The sequence below is a fragment of the Squalius cephalus genome (genome assembly GCF_949319135.1).
Source record: "Squalius cephalus genome assembly, chromosome: 15".
NCBI lineage: Eukaryota > Metazoa > Chordata > Actinopteri > Cypriniformes > Leuciscidae > Squalius > Squalius cephalus.
The window spans coordinates 35866072-35881632 of record NC_137136.1 but is presented as its reverse complement, the minus strand read 5'-3'; the positions used below and the strand labels follow the sequence as shown (position 1 = coordinate 35881632).

General features: G+C 39.0%; 1 pseudogene across 1 annotated transcript in view; it reads right to left on the bottom strand.

Moving 5' to 3' along the window:
• Positions 1–2897: 2897 nt before the first annotated feature.
• LOC307172571 (protein NLRC3-like) overlaps positions 2898–15561 on the bottom strand; it is a 117293-nt pseudogene continuing 104629 nt past the window's right edge. The window contains exons 12-13 of the transcript in view: positions 5128–5301; positions 2898–3602 (exon numbers count right to left, since the gene is read on the bottom strand). The product of the transcript in view is annotated as a protein NLRC3-like (transcript). The remainder of the gene's footprint in view (positions 3603–5127; positions 5302–15561) is intronic.

Here is a 15561-nt window from a genome sequence, read left to right as displayed (position 1 = left end):
TCTTTTTGATATTTTAATATTGTACTGAGGAATATACACTGCTGCAGATGCTCTACCTGATTTTGGATCTTTTTATCCATCTGTGAATATTTGAGTCATGTTGTTGTATGCTTGAATAATGTATTGTTGAACGATTACTTTTGATGGCAATTTTGGTTCATTCTTATGCATCTCGTTATGTATGAATAGGTCTATATCTGGCATTGGGTATAACCATGGGGGTATAGATGAATTTGCAACAGAAGGAGCTACCTCTATCTCTGTTATACCTGTTTCCAGTGCCTCCTCATTTGCTACCCAGCCAAAACTCTTTATATTTCCATACTCATACTCCCAACAGTTTTCCAGTACCTTTTTAACTGGATGCCTTTCTCCTACAAACTTCTAGTGGCATTTCTCCCATCTCTACTTGAATAGATGGTACTGGAGATGTTTCAAATGCTCCACAGCTGAACCTTAGAGCTTGAGTCTGAATTGCCTCGATCTTTTTTATCCATGTTTCTGATGCAGAGCAGTATATCAGATTACCATAATCTATTGCCGGTCTTATTAATGAGCTATATATACTTCTTAAAGACTGTCTACTCGCTCCCCACTCAACCCCAGCCAAGCACCTCATTACATTTATTCCTTTTTTACATTTATCTATTAGCTTTTGAATGTGAATACCAAATGTTAATTTAGAGTCCATCCATATACCTAAAAATCTTAACATTTTAACTTGTTCCAATTCATGACCATACATTTTTATACTTACTCTACTATTTTTCCTCCTTTTTGTAAAACAAATTACCTGCGTTTTTGCAATTGAAAACCGGAAACCCCACTCATTTGCCCAATTTTCTACCTTATTTACTGCCCCCTGCAGACTTTTTACTACAAATATTTAATTTCTTCCCTTTTTCAATAGTGCACCATCATCTGCGTACAGTGACCTCCCTATTCCTGTGTCAATTTCTGTATATATCATTAATCATAATGTTAAAAAGTATTGGACTACACACGCTACCTTGGGGAGTGACGCAACCCCCTTTGACCTGAAATATTGACTTAAAGTCCCCCCGTAGTCAATAATTCTATCCCTTAACCCTCTGATTATCTTCATTTGGGCAGACACTCGTCGTCTTTGGGTTTCCAGGGACCCCAGAAAATAACATGTAATTTGAAACAGAATAATAGTTTTTTTTTAACTAATGTAATTTTACTCTGTTTATTAATGTTTTTACTCTACATTTGTGCAGTATTTATGCTATATTTTAAAGTTATATAAATAAATTTTAAAAAATGTTTTTTTTTAATAGGTTTTTTATACAAAAACAGCTTTTTATGTAAAATCCACTATATAAAATACCCAAATTTCTAAATTTCATTTATAGGGATAAGATGGATATTTGTACATGGTTTAGTGTCACATTTTTGCCCATATTTTGGAAAATGTAGTTTTAAAAGTAAAAAAATATCATTTTAGCCACTAAATGAAATTTAGAAATTTGGGTCTTTTATAAAGTGGATTTTACATAAAAAGCTGTTTTTGTATAAAAAACCTATTAAAAAAAAACATTTTTAAAAATTTATTTATATAACTTTAAAATATAGCATAAATACTGCACAAATGTAGAGTAAAAACATTAATAAACAGAGTAAAATTACATTAGTTAAAAAAAAAACTATTATTCTGTTTCAAATTACATGTTATTTTCTGGGGTCCCTGGAAACCCAAAGACGACGAGTGTCTGCCCAAATGAAGATTTGATTTGATTTTTAGTTTGATTTGCATTAAACTAGCTTTTAGGCTAACTGAAATTAAACCATGCCAATCTCTAGGTATGGTGAATGCTATGTGATGATGTGGGGCTATTTTAATTCCAAAGGCCAAGGGAACTTTATCAGGATGCATAGTATCCTAAAAAAAAAATTAAAAAAATACTTAAAAATAAAAATCTGCCTGCCTCTATGGGAATTTAACATAGTGGTGCCCAAACTTATGCACCCTGTTTTTTAAGGAAGAACATTTATTTATTTACGATACATTATTCATTCACAAAGAAAATTGGTGTCCTTAAAGGTTGGATTTTTCCTAATTTTTTAAAATAAGGCATTAAGTTAAATTTGCAAAATATGATTTTTTATTCCTCTTTTTAGTCAACTTTAGCATGGTTACCTAAACTTATGCATAGCACTGTATATCATAAATCCTCCAAAACTGCACAAATGTGGAGTAAAAACATTAATAAACAAGTAAATTTACATTTGTTAATAAAAAAAAAACTATTATTCTGTTACAAAATTACATGTTATTGCCTGGGGTCCCTGGAGACCCCAAAGACAACGAGTGTGACTATTTTTTTCCACGCTAACATAAAAACAGATATCATTTAAAAAAAAAAAAATGTAGATTTAGAAATAGTTGAGAGCCGTACAAAGTTTCATGCCATTTGGACAAAGAGAATAGTAATTTGCGAGTTAAAAGGACCCCGGAGAAAACCAGAGAGTTAAAGGGATGGTTCGGAGTAAAATCAACCTAGGGTCCTTTGCACCCTGACCTCGAGCCAAACACCCCCCAGAAGCCTTTTTCCCCTTGGTCGAACATTATTAAAGTTAGAGCTTATTCAGAGATATCAGCCGGATGGCTTAGTGCAGGCGCTAATGGATCCAAGGCTGTATCTGGTCAATTACCCCTCTAATAATGCCCAGAATGGCACCAAACTTCCACTTCAGTGAGTTGAGGAAAGCCTGTAAAAGTCCTGCAGAAAGCGATGAGGATGTAGTGTAACGACGCCCAGCTCCAGGAATACACTAATATTTTGTTGGTAGTACCAGTTTATAACAATGATCAATTATTAGTTAACACTAAGTTGTCAACACTTCGGAAAAAATAATAAATTGTCGTTAGTTTTGTTCACATTGTCATGTTTATTATAATCGAATGCATTTTGTTTTATTGACCACAATATTATCATTGATATTTGTTTGAGAGGGGCACTTCTGATTCATTTTGAAAAAGGGGCTCGAGCACCAACATCTTTTTGTAGGAGACTTTGAGCTTTGTAAGTTTGCAGATCTTATACATGCAAAACATACATAACACACTAAAGAAAAATAAAACATGAAAACGCATCATATGACCCCTTTAATACATTAATACAAATGTAATGCAACTATTATTAAAAACATGATGTATAAACTCAAGCTTCCACTGTTTTCTAAAAGTGAGCTTGAACTGTTTCTTCTCATAATTATGAAAAATGAATATTTCATCAGTCTTTGTCTCCCTCTCCTGGTACAACACAAACACAGAGTTATTCAGACTCTTTATTTACTCTGTAACAAAACTCAAGAGCTTTTTGAGTTACTGTGCATTTATACAAATAAAATGATTAATCTATGAATGAGAAACTGTAATTTGCTGTGAAATAAAAGGTGTTTCACTGCCGCCTCATCAGGTCTGTCAGAGGATCGCTGAAATCTAAATGAAGTCTGAATTTATAACAGTGAAGTCACTGTATCTTCAGTCTCTGTTGATTCTGTTGACTGTGAGTCTCTGTAGTGGATCCTTATTCACCATCAGATGATCGTCAGAAGATCACACTGTCATCTATAACCTAAAGTAAAACACACACACAGTCACATATGCAGTATGAGATATTACATCTGTCACATCTTTACATAAGAAAACTAACTAGATAATCTATATTAATTCATTTTCAAACATGATCATATAGCTTCTATCTGATGCTCAAAGTCACTTTACAAAATCAAAAGCACATGAAAGGTCACTTTCACACAATGGACAGCTGATACAGAACCAGCAGAAATGATCATTACACTCACTACACATTTAATATCAGTTAATAACAACCCAAATCTCAGATTATCACACACATAAGGTGTCTTTACACAGAAACCAAATCTGAAGCGGCATAAAATCACAAAATGTGCATTTACACAGAATGTTTATTGCTTCTCTGACGCCGAGAACATAAATGCATTTACACAGGAATTAAAATCACGGGAAATAATACTTTGAACATTACTATTTTAAAACTACAGTTATAACAAAGTGTTATAAAACAAATTTAAAAGTAATTAAATAGTAAACAAAGAAATAAAACTCAAGATAAATAAAAATACAGAATTTTAGATTTCCTCTGTGTGATATAGTGATCTCACGCTCTAATGTTTGTCATAATTCTGTGGTACTGATAGCTATTTTCTGTTTCTTAATAAAACTGTTCCAGATGGATCAAATGCTACAAATATATTATGAATTATTACACCGGGTCGATCACCACAGAAAGAACAATTCTGCTATCGTTAGCGTTTCAGGCAGGTCGTGTGTGGGTGAAAATATCGTCCTCAAGAAGATGATTTTTGGAATATAATATAACACAGTGACGGCGAATAAGCATTTAGCGTATCTGAGAGAAATGTAGCGGCGCGTTGATCTGCCAGTCTCTTCAAAGGAAGATTACAAACGGCGAAAGCCAATTGATTACACACGTCGACGACTCTGTTATTTTGGTGGTTTGCTTCACGATTTGAGTACAGGACACTTTTACTTTATTGTCCCTTGTTGGCTGACATTTTTTAATTTGGCTAAAACAATATGGAGCTAGGCAGATGTTTAGTCTTCCGCTTCTTGATTCTCGCGCCGCGAGAATTTTGGTTGTCCGTTTGGTTGTCATGACAATGACGTAGTTTAAAGCGACACAAGATCGCGTTCATTTACACTGAACAAAACAATATCAGAGTCATCTTTGATACTAGGGGCTGAGGTGGGTCAGACCCGTCATATTTTAAGTCTGCTTTTATGCGGCATTGTGTCTTTACACAGAACTTTGAACTTTTACACAGAAATAACATTAATATTATTTTCACAATCAGTCACAACAGTATGAGCAGAATTAAACTCATATTAAACACAGTTTAAAGTTCAGAGACCTACAGAAACTGAAGCTGAATTTAAGACTCATTATCTGATGATCTCAGACAAAATATTCACACACACACACACAAACGTGGTGTTACTGAACCTGGTATAATTTACTTATATTTCTTGTGGGTAAATCAGCCATTTGAACTTTAAATTAAAATATGATGATGAAAATCGTTAAAAACTATTCTTACACTAGCGTCTCCAGTTTATAATATGGATCATCCTCCAGATCCTTCAACAGCTTCACTCCTGAGTCTCCTAGATTATTCTTATACAGATTCAGTTCTCTCAGGTGTGAGGGGTTTGATCTCAGAGCTGAAGCCAGAGCAACACAACCTTCATCTGTCACACCACACTTCCTCAACCTGTAGAGAACAATGACACACATTAAGCCTATATCCAGAGATAAACATGACACTTAAAAAATAAATAACATAATGCTGTCAATATGAAATATATACAAATACTCATTAGTTCATATTGTGAAAATACATCAGTAAGGATTAGGTGATTGATTATAGAGTTTGTACAGTATAAAAAAAATTTTTTTCTATGGAAAATCCCCCAAAAACATGGAAACCCAACGTGTGTGTGTGTGTGTGTGTGTGTCTGAGAGAGCGCGAGTGTGATTAATGTATTTGTTAACGTTTTAAGGAATGTGTGTGTGAGTGTGCTTAATGTATTTGTAAATATTTTAAGGAGCATGTGTGTGTGTGTGTGTGTGTGTGTGTGTGTGTGTGTGTGTGTTAGCAGGGGAGGATTGGGACGATTCTAAGGGTCCAGCAGAACTCCATAATTTCCAGGATGATTTTGGTATTTACTTTGTAAAATAATCTTTAAGGAAGCGCGCTATAAAGAACGGGTATTCATTATAGTGTGTGCCAAATGTGTGTGTTCGTTAGCAGGTTATTCAGAAACGACGCAGTGCAGAAATGGAAAATCCCCAAGCAACAATAAAACTAGTCCAGTGATGAATATATTTAGGCTTTCTGAAGCCTTGGAGCAAATTTCTGTGAGGAATCGATCAACATTTACAATGTCGTTCTATTCATAGATATACATTTGTAATGATGTCTGAATCGTGAATGAATCATTTGAGTCGGTTCATTGCAGTGAATAGGAGAAACCCATTAATAAACCAGTCTAGATGATTCATTCATGAACAGAACTGATTTGGTTTACCGAGTTCAAATCACTGATTCAATGATCCTGTCAATGTTTTAGTGAACACTGTCTCAGGAAAGACTGAATGGTCTGGTCATGCTGTCTATTAAACACGATTTAGCACAATGGCTTCATTTCAAAGATCTGATCAAAGAATGGTGTTGTACTGTATGCAGTATGTAATTATTTGTATAGCTATAAATGTATAATTTTAGTTAATTTAATAAACTTTCAAATTTAGTTGAAATTTATTGTCTCTTATTGAATATGCAATAATTGCTATGCTTATAGAAAATGATTAGTTATATGTGGCAAAAAGATAAGATAGGGAAAATCCAGAGCTTCCCACTCGTATTTACGACATTAGCCACTTTTCCATTGTCGGGCTGAACGGTTATGGAGAATGATCAGCTATTGCTTTTAATTTTATTATTGCTTTGTTTAAAGAGCGCTTAAGAGCAGCTACAGAGAAACTGGCAGCCAGACAACAGACAAGTGACCAATCCTGGAGACTTTACTTCACGGATTCTACCAGCACGTTTCGGCTGAGGATTCATTACCATTATAAGAACCGTTCGGCCTGACGGTGGAAAAGCGGCTATTGTGGAGGCGTTCATGTGCGTTCAACTCGTAAATACAATCTTTACGTGATGACATGAACGCACCATATGAGTGTTGAGTGTCGTAATATCCATTTCAAGTGGACGTGTGGAAGAGACGTGAAACTGAAAGCACTGAAAGCCCTTGCGCTGCTCATATGCTGAGAGAGAGATAAGACAGTAGAGCTGCATGATTCATCTTTAAAATACTGTGATCTCCATTCAAACACCCACAGGATCTTCAGATTCATCTGTCTATTAAACCTTTGACAAAATCATATCGCAACATTCAAATCTGTGTTGGTGCTGCCGCTGACCCAGAGAGAGTCGTCATGAAACAGCTTCACAAAAGGTATTTTAAACTTCATAATAGTGTCATTATTTCTGTGATACAGTAGTTCAAATGATCATAGAAGTACTGGGATAAAAGTTTAAAGTTCAAATATAAACACTGATGTCTACGGTAGCGATCAAAATAGAAACTTGGTGCTTAAAATAAAGCATTTATCGATTACATTATTCCACCACAAGGTGGACTTTTTTTTTTTTTTTTTTGTAATTGAATTATTTATACAAGAAAATGGAGTACTGTGTGATGCTTCTGAAATAAAACTCAGAAAGATGTGATTAATTTAATTTGTAAACATTTTAACCCTTTAGGCGCCAGAGGTTTTTTCCTAAAACGTTCGATTTTGACATCTTAAAGGGATAGTTCGGCCAAAAATGATATTAAACCCATGATTTACTCACCCTCAAGCCGTTCGAGATGTATATGTCAATCATTTTTCAGACGAACACATTTTCAGTTATTTTAGAAAATGTCTTAGATCTTTCAGTGGTTATAATGTCAAGTTATGGGGTCCACCTCCTTCAAGTCCCAAAAATGTGCATGCATCCTTCACAAAAGTAATCCATCCAGCTCCAGGGGGATAAACGAAGGCCTTCTGAGGGTAATCTGTGCAGTTTTGTCGTAAAAATATACATATTTAAAACTTTATAAATGAAAATAACTGGCTGTATATATACAGCGTATGACAGTGATTCTCAACTCCAGTCCTCGGGACCCGCTGCTCTGCACATTTTGTATGTCTCTCTTATCTGACACACTCAAATCAGTTCATGGAGTCTCTCCTAACGAGCTGATGATCTGGTTCAGGTGTGTTAAATAAGGGAGACATACAAAATGTGCAGAGCAGTGGGTCCCGAGGACTGGAGTTGAGAACCACTGGCGTATGATATCCGGTATAAAATATAAAATATCCGGCGTATGACGTAGGACGTAGCGTAGGAAGCGTTGTGACGTAGAACGAAGTATAGCTAAATCAAACGTTACGTCATACGCCGGCAACCATCTGCCGTGAACGTGCATCGACCGTTGCCGGAAGCCAGTTATTTTCATTTATAAAGTTTTAAATAGAGCTGTAGAGATAATGACTGCCTATCCATCCAAGTGACATTTCTTGTAGTGTTTCATGGTGTGGTACCTCTCATTGCAAGGCACAACACAAAGACCCACCCCACACTGCCTGCACATGTATTTTGTCTGACGGCGGCCTTTCCAGCGAACTACACAATCTGGGTAACCATCAGCCTGGCAGATAAAGTGGCGCTCAGTGAGTCTCTGTGGCAAGTCTCCCAGTGAGGACGACTTTCGGCCTTTGTTGCTCTCTTTCCTGGAGAAGCCTTCCAGTAAAGCAGTGATGACATCCTGCATGAAGACTTTCAGGGGCTTGTGAGGAGCAGCAGTGCAGCTGCAGTAAATGATGTGGGCATTCACCATGCTTACACTGAGAATGGCATTAAAAATCCTGTTGTACCATTTCCTTGACCTATGGGGAAAGAGGTAGGTCTTCATTCTCTGGTCTGCTGTGTCGACACCCCCCATGAACGAATTGTAGTCATCAACACAAACAGGCCTATTTATCTCCCTATAGCCACTATCAGTGTTTGGTCCTGATGCGCTTTCTAACACATGTTGGAATGCAGTGTAGAGAGCATTGTGAGGCGCTTTGTATCATGCCACGCACAAGCTAGCATTTTCCCCTTCCTCATGAAGACTGGGTCATCTCCCTTGCTCAACGGTAACTGTTCACGGGTGAGGCCCTTTGGCATCCCATTCCTCTTACTGCTGACAGTCCCACACAAACCCGAATCATTGCTTGCCAGCTCATTTGCTATGGCTGGCGAGGTGTAATAGCTGTCCATGTACACCTCATGCCCTTTCCCTGTGTACGGGGCCATCAGCTCATGGACAATAAGGTGTGTAGCACCGAAATCACTTGCATTAGGCCTACTTTGTCCAGTGTACATGGACCACTGTAGCACATAGCCTGACTTGGCTTCACTCAGAACAAATACTTTGTAGCCATATTTGTCTGGTTTGTTTGGGTTGTACATTTTTAGGGTTGATTTCCCTTTGAACGCAATGGTTATTTCATCCAATGACAGCTGCTTAGATGGACCATACATTGCTGAAAACCGGGGGATGACCAAATTGATGATTGGGGGGATTTTGTATTCAAAATACCTGTCATACCCTGGCTGACCCCTGTCAACACACTCCTCATTATTGGTGAAGTGAAGAAAAGACAAACTTATCTCAAATCTATTCCTGGACATCACCTTGCCAAATCCAGGTGTTGCTGTTGGCCAATATTCGGCCCAATAATCCTCCAACTCTGACTTCTCTACCAGACCCATACTCAAATGCAGAGAAAAGAAGGCTTTCATTTCACTGACAGTTACGTCATTTTTATTACGTGTATACTGCGACATGTAAATAAGTGGGCATGGTTAACTCACGTGCAGCGTGCGTGAGACTGAGACATTGAGATTTGTCAAAGAAATATGGAGAAAGCAGATCAAGAGGATCCACAAAGGAATTACATTTTCTAAAGGGTTGTTGTTAACGTGATATTTTCGGGAAAATAGGCGCAGCAGTCAACTAGAGCAGTGCAGCGCAACAGGGAAAACATGAAGCTTACTTGACAACAACAGTTCATATATAAATATCGTAACGAATATAAATAACCTTAAATAATGCATCTTTCCGTCTCTTATGTATAGCTACTTTTTAAACATGAAAATCGCATTCAGCATGACACGCAAGCGGTTGGGAACAACCTGCTTGTTGAAGCGAATGTATAATCCTGTATCTGAGGCAAAATTACTAAATATGCAGCACGAGTTATACATTTTCAACTCCAAACAATTGGCCACTGAACCAGCTGATAAAATCTTCATTTGATTCGATACGTGATTACAACTTGACACTCAAATTAACCGATCGCATTTTACTGATCGCAAAAGACGCGTGCTTGCACACGCACTGAGAGGGAGCGCAGTCTGTCAGTGTTCACGGGCTAAAATAATGACACAGTTAGAAGGTGTGTATAATTTAAACTACTTATTCAACACTTAAAGTAGCTGCTGTTCGGTTTTCAGACTGCTGGTCTTCTTCTAGTTACTTCTGAACTTGATGAACTTGACACTTCTGAACTTCTCTTGATTAAAGATCCAGGTGACGGGGTTGCCAGATATCGCAAAAAGAGCAAAACAAGCCCCTTAAAAATGCAGTATAATAAGCAGCAGACATGGCAAAAATATACCGGGGAACACATTTAAACATAACTAGTATTACTAATATCCTACAAAATTAAAAGAAAGTAACTAATTTATTATGAATAGAATAGTTAAATATAAAATATTCAGATATTATAAACTGATTGATGAAGTAAAGCAGGGTTTCTCAAACTCGGTCCTGGAGGGCCACTGTCCTGCACAGTTTAGCTCCAACCCTGATCAAACACACCTGAGCAAGCTAATCAATGTATTCAGGATCACTAGAAAGTCACAGCTAGGTGTGTTTGATCAGGGTTGGAGCTAAACTGTGCAGGACAGTGGCCCTCCAGGACAGAGTTTGAGAAACCCTGAAGTAAAGCAATAACATGAGATTAAAAAATTATTCAGCAACACTTTATTTAAAGTTTAATTACGCCTATGAGTTGTATTTAATACCAATCAGTTGGGGGAAGTTAATCTAAAAGTTGATGAGAGTGTTTTGTTTACTATATTTAGCTATTGTCACATTCTGGGTTTTGTTTCTTGTTCCTGGTTCTCGTCTTGTCATGTGATTCCCTGTTTGTCATGTGATCCTGCCATGTGTCTTGTCATTGGTTAATCGTCTGATTATTATTCACAGGTGTCCCTTGTCTTGTCGTTAGTCTTGTGTATTTAAGCCCTCATGTTTGCCCTGTGTCTTTGTCTAGTATTGAATGTTTCTAGTTGTGATTATGCCTTGTCCAGGTTCTTGTTTTGAGTTACCAGTTTACAGCCTTTATGTTTGATTTTGTTTATTATTATTAAAGTTGCATTTGGGTCCGCTCCATCGTGCCTCCAGAGGATTCATTCGTTACAGAATACTAGACCAAAACATGGACCCAGCAATTCGCCTGTTCCGTCTCTGCCAAGATAGCCGTCCAATGGTTGAGTATGTGGAGGAATTTTGCGGGCTCTGCCATGGGGTGGAATTTAGTGATGGCGTTTTGAAAGATATGTTTCGCCATAATATGGATGATCCTATTTATTCACTGATGCCTGCCAATACCCCTCACTGCACACTGGTGCAATATATGGACATCGTCCTTTTGTTGAGCGGTTCATCATTTACCGTGGGCTTTGCGGATGAGGAGCCCCGCAAGCTCAAAGTATTATCTAAGCCTGAGCCAATTCACGTCACTTCTGCCGATCCAGAGACTGTTCACGTCACTTCTGCCGATCCAGAGACTGTTCACGTCCCTTCTGCCGATCCAGAGACTGTTCACGTCGCTTCTGCCGATCCAGAGACTGTTCACGTCGCTTCTGCCAATCCAGAGACTGTTCACGTCGCTTCTGCCGATCCAGAGACTGTTCACGTCACTTCTGCCGATCTAGAGACTGTTCAAGTCACGCCCGCCGAGCCAGTGTCTCCTGACAAGATGGCCGTCGCCGAGCCAGTGTCTCTGGACAAGATGGCCGCCGCCGCCGAGCCAGTGTCTCCGAACAAGATGGCCGCCGCCACCGAGACAATGTCTCCGGACAAGATGGCTGCCGCCGAGCCAGTGTCTCCGGACAAGATGGCCACCGCCGCTGAGCCAGTGTCTCCGAACAAGATGGCCGCCGCCACCGAGACAATGTCTCCGGACAAGATGGCCGCCGCCGAGCCAGTGTCTCTGGACAAGATGGCCGCCACTGCCGAGCCAGAGTCTGTGATGGTCCTGCCCAGCTCAAAGCCCTCTTCGCAGCTGGTCCTGCCCAGCTCAAAGCCCTCTTCGTCGCTGGTCCTGCCCAGCTCAAAGCCCTCTTCGCCACTGGTCCTGACAAGCTCAAAGCCCTCTTCGCCGCTGGTCCTGCCCAGATCAAAGCCCTCTTCGCCGCTGGTCCTGTCCAGCCCAGAGCTTCCTTCGCCGCTGGTTCCGTCCAGTCCAGAGCTTCCTTCGCCACTGGTTCCGTCCAGTCCAGAGCTTCCTTCGCTGCTGGTCTCGTCCAGTCCAGAGCTTCCTTCGCCGCTGGTCCTGTCCAGCCCAGAGCTTCCTTCGCCGCTGGTCCTGTCCAGCACAGAGACTTTTCCGCCGCTGGTTCTGCCCAGTCCTGAGCCTGTCTCCATCCCAGAACCTCAGCCCTCACCAGAGATGGCCGCCGACGTGCTTGTTCTTGAGCCGGTGTCTGTTCTTGAGCCGGTGTCTGTTCCTGAGCCGGTGCCTGCTCCAGCCTATGTCTCCGTAGCTGTCCCCAAGAAAAATTTTTTTTGGACCATGGAGGCCGCTCCGCCATGGTCGCCTCTTCAGCCAGCTCTGCCATGGCTGCACGAAGGGTTGTCTCCTCCCTGGCCACCCGAAGGGTCGTCTCCGCCCTGGCCGCCCGCACTGCCTGCTTCAGCCTGGTCGCCTGCACAGCCTAATCCGCCCTGGCCTCCCATCCTGCCGCAGTCTCCAGGTCCTCTACCGCCCCACAAGCCTGGCCCTCCATCCCGCCCCCGGGTCCGCCTCCGCTCCACCACCCTCCTGAACTATTGTTTTGTTTTGATGGGCGTCGGGAGCCGCCCATAGAGGGGGGGCTATGTCACATTCTGGGTTTTGTTTCTTGTTACTGGTTCTCGTCTTGTCGTTAGTCTTGTGTATTTAAACCCTCATGTTTGCCCTGTGTCTTTGTCTAGTATTGAATGTTTCTAGTTGTGTTTATGCCTTGTCTAGGTTCTTGTTTTGAGTTACCAGTTTACAGCTTTTGTTTGATTTTGTTTATTATTATTAAAGTTGCATTTGGGTCCGCTCCATCTTGCCTCCAGAGGATTCATTCGTTACAGCTATCAAAATAGTTTACCAAAGAAATAATTTACCAAATAAAAGAAAAATCAAACAAGGTGGAGTACTTTTTATTTCTAAAGTATTTGGGTTTATTTATTATACAAAGCCCTTTTTTTCAATTTTTCGAGAATTACTACATATATAAATAACTATATCGTGAAATATATCGTTACCGTGAAATAAAATTGGTCATACAGTGAAACAAAATTTTGGTCATACCACCCACCCCTAATTTATATTTAGTCTCTTAATATATTAACTATAGCTTATATACTATTCATTAACTATAAACTAATAGTTTGAAAATGATTTATGTGATACTGTATACTTGTGATAAAGTGTTACCATTACTTCAAACCGGTCCCATTAAGTGTAATTGTTCCTTTTCTATGCGATGGAGTGATTCTTCTTTTTCAAAAACAACACAAAATAAACAAAGTAAAGATGAATTTGAGTCATAGCATTTTTTTTATTTTTTTTCAAGATTTCCATAGATATGGTGATATATTGTTATCGTGTGTTATTTTGGCCATGATAATCATGTAGTGATGAAGCTGATATGGTGACAGCCCTGGTTCAGGTGAAACACACACCACTTCCCTCTTTTCAGCTGCACACACACATTTTGAGGAAATGCTCACACTTTTACAAGGGTCTGTTTGCACAAGCATTACAAGGCAAGTTGATTTACAGCAAACATTTGTAATTTTAAAAAACCTCTTCACTGTATCCTGCAACTGTTGTCTGGTTTGTAGTTAGTCCGGTTTATTTAACCCCCTGAGGTCGGCTATCGCGCCGGCTCGTTTTTTTCCGTATGAGTGCAAAAAAAAAAAAAAAAAATACAATTAATTTTTATCTTATATGCTTGTGTTATACATCAATCGATCCTGTTTAGTGTGTATTTTTTTTGTGTATGCTCATAATAAAAACAAAGTTTTGTGCTTTTCGCTAAATAAAGAAAAATAAACATGATGCGAGTTCTGCCTACTCTCCGTCAGTGAAGTCAATTCTGAAACGCGTCCGAAAATGAACTGTAACTCAGCGTAACTGTACTCAGTCAAACAGGCATACAGACACACAGGCATGAAGCTTGAATTATCTTCTTTTAAATTAAGTAATTTTTATAAAAAACAAATATTCACAGTTTATATAATATGTATGTAAAGAGAGAGATGTCAGTCGTTCTCATCTCAGCTAATTAAGTTTTAATGTGACTCCGCCTACGGAGACCGCGCTATTCAAACGCAAATGTGAGGCGATCCATACAAACCTGTGAAACGCCCACATCCGCTGGATAAGGCTGGTGAAACACTGGGTGCGTGGCGTAAGCGTCTCAGCTGCGTGGTGTGTCCGTTTTTATTTCGGCTCCCATGTTAACAGTTTAGAGTTTGCACACTGCCTGTGTGAGACGCACGCGCGTACACGAGCGTACGCGCGTACTCAGGCGCGGCACGAGCCGCGTGGAAAACGCGTGCATTCTAGAAATAGAACCGACGCCTATTTTTCACGCGACACGCAAGCGTCTTGGAAGCGTTTCCATGCAAAATTGAATAGGAAAATCTGTTTATTTGTCATTTTGACACGAATACATATTAATAAATGTCCTTTTGATGTTTAAAAGTGTCTAGGTTTTGACATAAATGCAAATATAAATGTAATTTTACAAAATATGATCGATTTTCAAATACTGCTGTATTGAATGAACAGCTTTTAGCAAACTATTGCTATACTGAGATGAGGAATATATACTGTATGTGTTTTGTCAAAAATAAAGTCATCAACTAACTAATGAATCCTTTACTTTGAAATACGTATGATAAAATGTATACTTTAGTTTTGAAAGACGTTGACTAGTTTTGAAAAGATTATAAAGTATGTATGTGCATGCATATATATATGTGTGTGTGTATATATGAAGAGTTCAGATGCAAAAGCCTCTAAATGCCATCTGAAATTTTCTCCTAGAATGATCATTTTTATGAAGCTTGTATATTTAAGTTAGCTATAGGTGACACACCTGAATGAATGGCTCATTAAGTATGCAGGGACGTAGTCTCACCAGGTGTGAACTACTAAATATGCATGATGCTGTTGGAGCGTTTACGCCCCATCCGCATATTGGCTTTCCAAACTAAAAGTGTTTCACAAAACTCAAATCAATGTATCGTTTTATGTGAATGATTAGGCAGGATGATTTTCATATCATTTTGAAGAAAAAACACTAGGCGATGACATCCATTAGTCAAAAGTCTTATTGCCACATATTTAGTATGTGTTTTGTGGCCTTATTTCAGAAACTTTAATTTTTAGTTTTTTCGATAACCATGCATAAACATTATTCTCTCAAAAATGAAAACATGTACATACATGTGGCTCACATATTATGGAAGTCCTGTTTGTGCTATATAGAGTGAATTTACACCTTTGCCATTAATATGTTTATAAGCAACTGAAAAAAGCACAAATGTCAGGGCATGTCAGAACATCTCAAGGACCCCAAAAACACCCCAGACCCCAGAGG